Genomic DNA, 8,342 nt, shown 5'->3' with positions numbered 1-8,342 from the left:
TTACAGAGATGCACATCACCTAATATGCTTAATTGGTAGTAGGCTTTCGAGCCTATACAGCTTGGAGTAAGACAACATGCATGAAGAGGATGATGTGGAAAAACCAAAATGCCATCAAATGATCATAGCTTGGAAATCTATTCACGAGAGAGACATACATCGTGTCAATCATTAATTAACATTATATTATTTTTATGTCAGTGTGTAAACTGTGACAAATATGCTAATGGTATGCTGTATAACATAGTCTGATTAAGAGTCTATTTGGTGTTGTATTTTACCTGTAGCATTAGGATATCGTTTAAATACTAAAGCATCTACATGAAACATACAATCAGCAGAGAAAAAGTAAATTTATATTGTGTTTCATTAAGACTGGAAACACTTTCGAAATTTAACTGATGGTGACCTTGGTATATTTTAAACAGTTAGCTTGAATAGAACTTAGGTGTACCTGGTATAGAATCGGATGTCAGTGTCGGAGCCAGCAAAACGCTGTAACCCAAATTCTCGCTGGACACGTAACTCCTGTATTTCCTTCCTCAGAGTCTCCACGTCTTCGGACAGGTCTTCTGCAGCTGATGCAGATATGTCTAATGCAGACGGCTCAGGGACTGAGCAGTAGTCATGATCTCTTGTAAGACTGTGCTCTTCTTGATCGTCAGGAGGAACTAGTTCAAGGCGTCGTTCCGTTCTCTCCCAAACACTACGCCGCTGTGGTTCAACTTTATAGCCATTCCACTCAAAAATTGTTGGTACAGCACCTTTAATAAGTCACCTTCGACCATCAAGGGTTGTTGGCTCTATGAGTTGATCACTGGCGAAATGTCTGCTGCAGACCCTGGTGTGAGAGGTAATTGTGAAATGATGTATGTTTACCAGCCATTGTCTTCTCAAGTCAGAATGGGTCGGAACACCATGAAAACTTAGTATGCCGTTAAATTTGGCTGAAGCCGAACAAAGTGGGACACAGCAATGCTCGGAGTATTTCTTCTGCTGTTTTTGAAAATGTTCTGTTTTAAATACTTTCCTTTTTATACTCATTCTGAAGTGACGTTAGCATAGCTACCGATAGATAAACAAACATACCGGAAACGCCCAAGCGGTAGTATTTGGAAACGGAAATACGTCACATGCCATAGTGCAAGTAGTCCATTACCAAGAATAGAGAGGGGACAGCCTAACATATGAAACAGGAAGAAAAAACCCCCCGCAGTGTAATCTATTTATTTCAACAAAGTAACTGTATTCTGAATACCACCTTTTCCAAATGGTAACGTAACGGAATACAGTTACTCAAATGTTGTATTTTAAATACGTAATGCCGGTACATGTATTTCGTTAATCCCCAACACTGTCCAGATTGTCCAGATTAAGTCCAGATTGAGAGAGCCAGAGAAAAATGTTTTTTAAAATGTAATTGTTATTTATAATATGTATGTAACTTTGTAATTTTAACGTGTTGTCGCCTCTTGGCCAGGACTCCCTTGAAAAAGAGGTTTTTAATCTCAATGGGATTTTTTTTCCTGGTTAAATAAAGGTTAAAAAAAAACCCACTGATTTTACACCCCATTCCTACAACAGTGCTAAAAGAAGTCCTGCCATTAATTAATTGAAGCCTCCAGCTTTCTGGCCTCTAGCTCACCTTGGAATGGTTCGCAGCTGACTGTGAAGCGGTGGGAATGAGAATCAGCAAATCTGAGACCAATGTCCTCAGCCGGAAAAGGGTGGAGTGCCCACTCCAGGTCAGGACGAGTTTCTGCCCCAAGTTGAGGAGTTTAAGTATCTCAGGGTCTTGTTCACGAGGGATGGGAGAAGGGAGCGGGAGATCGACAGACGGATTGGTGCTGCAGCTGCAGTGATGCGCACGCTGCACCGGTCTGTTGTGGTGCAGAGAGAGCTGAGCGTAAAAGCAAAGCTCTCAATTTACCGGTCGATCTACGTTCCTACCCTCACTTATGGTCACGAGCTGTGGGTAGTGACCGAAAGAATGAGATTGCGGATACAAGTGTTGGAAATGGGCTTCCTCCAAAGGGTGGCTGGCCTCTCCCTCAGAGATCGGGTGAGAGGTTCAGCTATTCGAGAGGGGCTCAGAGTAGAACCGCTGCTCCTCCACCACATCGAAAGAAGCCAGTTGAGGTGGTTCAGGCATCTGACAACGATGCCTCCTGGGTGGGGTGTTCCGGGCATTTCCCACCGGGAGGACCCGGGGCAGACCCAGGATATGCTGGAAAGATTTTATCTCTCGGCTGGCCTGTGAACGCCTCGGTGTTCTCCCGGACAAGCTGGAGGAAGTGGCTGGGGAGAGGGAGGTCTGGGCTTTTCTGCTTGGGCTGCTGCCCCCGCGACCCGGCCCCGGATAAGTGGAATAAAATGGATAGATGGATGGATCTTTAATATGATCAACACATCTCTTATAATCGGCTGTGTACCACAGGCCTTAAACCGTTACTTAAAAATCCATCTCTTGACCCAGCAACTTAGGTAATTAAAGGCCAATCTCCAACCTTCCTTTCATCTCAAAAATCTTTGAAAGAGTAGTTGTTAAACAGCTAACTGATCAACTGCAGAGGAATGATTTATTTGAAGAGTTTCAGTCAGGTTTTAGAGCTCATCACAGACAGAAACAGCTTTAGTGAAGGTTACAAATGATCTTCTTATGGCCTCTGACAGTGGACTCATCTCTGTGCTTGTCCTGCTAGACCTCAGTTCAGCGTTTGATACTGTCGACCATAATATCCTATTAGAGCAATTAGAATATGCTGTAGGTATTACAGGTACTGCACTGCAGTGGTTTGTATCATATCTACAGTGGCTTGCAAAAGTATTCGGCCCCTTGAACTTTTCCACATTTTGTCACATTACAGCCACAAACATGAATCAGTTTTATTGGAGATTTATTGGATTCCATTGCAATGTCTCTACCAGCTTTGCACATTTAGAGACTGAAATCCTTGCCCATTCTTCTTTGGAAAGCAGCTCAAGCTCAGTCAGATTAGATGGACAGCGTTTGTGAACAGCAGTTTTCAGATCTTGCCACAGGTTCTCGATTGGATTTAGATCTGGACTTTGACTGGGCCGTTCTAACACATGGATGTGTTTTGTTTTAAACCATTCCATTGTTGCCCTGGCTTTATGTTTAGGGTCGTTGTCCTGCTGGAAGGTGAACCTCTGCCCCAGTCTCAAGTCTTTTGCAGACTCCAAGAGGTTTTCTTCCAAGATTGCCCTGTATTTGGCTCCATCCATCTTCCCATCAACTGTGACCAGCTTCCCTGTCCCTGCTGAAGAGAAGCACCCCCAGAGCATGATGCTGCCACCACCATATTTGACAGTATGGTGTGTTCAGAGTGATGTGCAGTGTTAGTTTTCTGCCACACATAGCGTTTTGCATTTTGGCCAAAAAGTTCCATTTTGGTCTCATCTGACCAGAGCACCTTCTTCCACATGTTTGCTGTGTCCCCCACATGGCTTGTGGCAAACTGCAAACGGGACTTCTTATGGTTTTCTGTTAACAATGGCTTTCTTCTTGCCACTCTTCCATAAAGGCCAACTTTGTGCAGTGCACGACTAATAGTTGTCCTATGGACAGATTCCCCCACCTGAGCTGTAGATCTCTGCAGCTCGTCCAGAGTCACCATGGGCCTCTTGGCTGCATTTCTGATCAGCGCTCTCCTTGTTCGGCCTGTGAGTTTAGGTGGACGTGTCATGAATAGGCTGTGTGCAGGCAGGATGAGGACCCAAACGCAAGCACACGGAGGCAGGAATGAACTCAAAACACAGTTTTATTGCTGACGGAAGTTAAGACGATACAAAATAATATGAAACTAAACTGGGAAGTCATAAAGGAACTGACTCATGAGGAAACACACGGAAGGGCACACAGTCATGAGGGAGAACACGACACTGAACTGAGGGAGACGCGGACATAAATACACAGAGGGTTAATGAGGGAAGTGGGAGCACATGGGAAACACAGCTGACACAGATAATCATAATGAGACAGGGCAGGAGTGAACACAACATGACCCATACTGACGAGAGACTGTAAAACAGGAAGTACACAGAGGTTCAGACAGGAGGAGAGAGAGCACAGGGAGAGCACAGACATAACGGGCTGGGGAAAACATGGAATAAAACACAAGGAGGGGAAACGAGGGCTCACAGATACATAGAGGGGCACACAGGGGGTAATCAAATAAGGAACATCTTAACCGAACAACCTAGGAACCAAGGCATAAATAAGGAACAAAATACAAAACACACAAAAAATAAGAATACTGGGCCAACATGGCTCAGGACCATGACAGGACGGCCTTGTCTTGGTAGGTTTACAGTTGTGCCATACTCCTTCCATTTCTGAACGATTGCTTGAACACTGCTCTGTGGGATGTTCAAGCCTTGGGAAATCTTTTTGTAGCCTAAGCCTGCTTTAAATTTCTTTAAAGCAGGCTTTATCCCTGACCTGTCTGGTGTGTTCTTTGGACTTCATGGTGTTGTTGCTCCCAATATTCTCTTAGACAACCTCTGAGGCCGTCACAGAGCAGCTGTATTTGTACTGACATTAGATCACACACAGGTGCACTCTGTTTAGTCATTAGCTCTCATCAGGCAATGTCTATGGGCAACTGACTGCACTCAGACCAAAGGGGGCTGAATAATTACGCACACCCCACTTTTCAGTTATTTATTTGTAAGAAATGTTTGGAATCATGTATGATTTTCATTCCACTTTTCACGTGTACACCACTTTGTGTTGGTCTTTCACGTGGAATTCCAATAAAATTGATTCATGTTTGTGGCTGTAATGTGACAAAATGTGGAAAAGTTCAAGGGGGCTGAATACTTTTGCAAGCCACTGTATCTAATAGACTCCAATTTGTTCATGTATTTATGTTCTTCACACACTGCGGTTAATTATGGAGTTCCACAGGGTTCAGTACTAGAACCAGTTCTGTTTACATTATACATGCTTCCCTTAGGCAATATCGTTGTATACTATCCCGTAGGCATAGCATACATTTTCACTGCTATACAGATTCTTACTCTGGATGACATTGCTTTGGCCTCCAGTAACACTGTGAGGAACCTTGGAGTGATTTTTGACCAGGATATGTCCTTCAATGCACATATTTAACAAATATGTTGGACTTCTTTCTTCCATTTGCGCAACATCTTTAAAATTAGAAATATCCTGTCTCAGAGTGATGCTGAAAAACTAGTTCATGCATTTATTACTTCTAGGCTGAAATCAAATCAAATCAATTTATTTATATAGCACTTTTCACAGGATAAAAACCACAAAGTGCTTCACAGTAATATAAAAAAGAAATACATAATATACATTAATAATAAAACACACAGCACAAATCTAATTAAAAGCCAATCTAAATAAATGAGTCTTAAGCTGCTTTTTAAAAGAATAAATACAATCAAGGCAACGTAATGATGGAGGGAGAGCATTCCACAACCTGGGGGCCACCGCTCTAAATGATCTATCACCTCTAGTCTTAAAAAGAGTTTGTGGGACTACCAACAGCCTTTGATTAGAAGATCTCAGGCTGCGAGAGGGAGCATGGGGTTCTAACAGATCAGAAATGTAAGCAGGGGCATCACAATTCAAAGCTTTAAAAGTCAGTACCAAGATTTTAAAATGAATTCTAAAATGTACTGGAAGCCAGTGTAATGAACGTAACACTGGTGTAATGTGCTCTCTTTTTCGTGTCTTAGTTAAAAGCCTTGCAGCAGCATTCTGGACTAACTGGAGACGGTCAAGATTCCTTTTGCTCAAACTAAGAAAAAGGTTGTTACAATAATCTAAGCGAGATGAATTAAAAGCATGAATAACCATTTCTAACTCAGATTTAGACAGCAAAGTTTGCAGTTTGGAGATGTTTCTTAGCTGAAAAAGGCAGTTCCTAATTAACTGGCGAGAGTGTTGTTCTAGGGACATGAACTACTGTAATTCATTATTATCAGGATGTCCTAAAAACTCCCTGAAAAGCCTTCAGCTAATCCAAAATGCTGCAGCAAGAGTCCTGACAGGGACTAGAAAGAGAGAGCAGATTTCTCCTGTATTGGCTTCCCTTCATTGCCTTCCTGTTAAATCCAGAACTGAATTCAAAATCCTGCTCCTCACATACAAGGTCTTAAATAATCAGGCCCCATCTTATCTTAATGACCTTGTAGTACCATATCACCCTATTAGAGCACTTCGCTCTCACACTGCAGGCTCACTTGTTGTTCCTAGAGTATTTAAAAGTAGACTGGGAGGGAGAGCCTTCAGTTTTCAGGCCCCTCTACTATGGAACCAGCTTCCAGGCTGGATTCAGGAGACAGACACTATCTCTACTTCTAAGATTAGGCTTCAAATGTTCTGTTTGGTAGAGCATATAGTTATAGGCTGGACCACGTGACCCTGAATCCTTCCTTAGTTATGTTGCTGTGTTGTGAGTTATGTTGCTGTGATTTGATGATATATAAATAAAACTGAATTGAAATCTTGTAGGTCCCACAGTCTGAGAAACAGTGACACAGCTGATCACTGTGATTTATTATAAAATAATGCAAACAACTCTTCAAAGGTGTTTATTTAGTTTCACTGCGGGATTAAATCTTTGTGCGAGTGTAAAGCTGAGCTCAGTGAAGTCAAAGAGAAGGCTCCGTCCAGTCTCTATCAGTGTTTCTGTGACACGTTCATAAACTCATAAACACTAAACTGCAGCTGCTGGTCGTGAACTCGGCTGACTTCATGTTTCCAGGATTTACACATATGTCTTCAACACTGTAGGATTTTCATACAGGTAGTCTCATTAAGCTGATTACAAGGCACGTGTATAAAATGAACCCCGTGTGCTGACACAGTCTGACCAGAGGGGGGCGCCTGCGCACTGCTGATTTTGTGTTTCAGTCTCTTTCAGCAGGTTGAAGCATCTTCCTGATCATCATCATAACACAACACCATAATTTAATCTGTCCAGCTGCTCCAGATTACTTTATTATTTCTCTCCAACAATTCTCTTATCAAAAATACAAAATCAATAAACTTATAAACAGAATCAATCTGAGGTCTGTCGCGTTAAATTTTTTATTTGCATAAATGCATCGAGCCTGAAATATTATTATTAATTATTAGTAGTTTATTGTAATCAATAACACATTTTCTCAAAGATTCAAAGATTTAAAAACAAAATCGTTTGTTGATTTAAAGGATTTTCAAAACATTATTTAATTACTGTTATTAGCAGCAGTATTATGTCTTTGTACTGTGGTAACACTGGGTGAACTTAAAAGGACTCAAAGTAATCTATTACATCTAAACTAAAGTAACCTGAATCAAGCAGTGCTTCATATTTTCCATGTTTTGTGTTAATGATCAGCTGTGATGTCATCACTCCATCCGGTTCTATACAGGAGCAGAGGTTTGAAGTTTAGGAAAATGGAAGCAATAAAACAGATTTTTTTTACTTTATTAGTTTTTTATTCTTATTTATCACCGAAGACCTGCTAGATTTAATTAATTTATTAATTAAAAACTAATGAAGCCTAATTTTTCCTTAGTTGCAGGCTGCAGTGTAGCTTGAGAGGTCAAATCTAGGGCTGGGTGTGACATCACTTCCTGTTACTGTTTTCTGTGACTCATTTGTTTCTGGCTCTGTCACATTTACATGTTAGAGGAACAAATAGGAAAATCTGCCCCACATCTGCCAGAGGGAGGGGTTTATTTTGTTTCTACGACAACAACAGGTATTCCAAAAAAAAAAAGAGAAAGATAATATACTAATAATATATTATAAATGATCATATTTTCACCTCAGTAATTATATTAGAGGTGAACATCATTATCATTGATTATTAATTGTTTGTGGATGATGAAGCGAATAAATAGAAAATCAGCAGTAAATGAGTGTTAAAAAAACGTCTTTTCATGATCCCCCAGAAGGACCTGCTGCACTTTTTTATGCTGCAGCTTTTCAAATTTCCAATATTTCCTTCAAAATAAAAGCCTGAAATGAGTTCCAAACCCAGGGCTCGAGTCCCCGTAAAGGGTCACAAGGAAATTTTGAGCGGTCATGAGAAAGTCTGAAGAGATTAAATTAAAGCGGAGAACTTAAGACAGGAAATGACTCAGATCTTTGTGACTAACCGTCCAGATGTTTACAGAGGCTGAGCTCATGTTTGACCTGCAGGGTTTTTATCTCAGATTTTTTTTAGTTTAGAGCTGAAACACAAACACGTTCCTCTTAGGTCTGATCCACAGCCCTACGGTCGAGGCTGCCACTCTCAGAATTTATTTGTTTGTTCATTTCATGCATGAATTACACTGTAAAAAAAAGAAGAAAAAA

This window comes from Pundamilia nyererei, unplaced genomic scaffold (genome assembly GCF_000239375.1).
Source record: "Pundamilia nyererei isolate P.nyererei 1_Seehausen unplaced genomic scaffold, PunNye1.0 scaffold00221, whole genome shotgun sequence".
Lineage (NCBI taxonomy): Eukaryota > Metazoa > Chordata > Actinopteri > Cichliformes > Cichlidae > Pundamilia > Pundamilia nyererei.
This window is presented reverse-complemented; position numbering follows the sequence as displayed.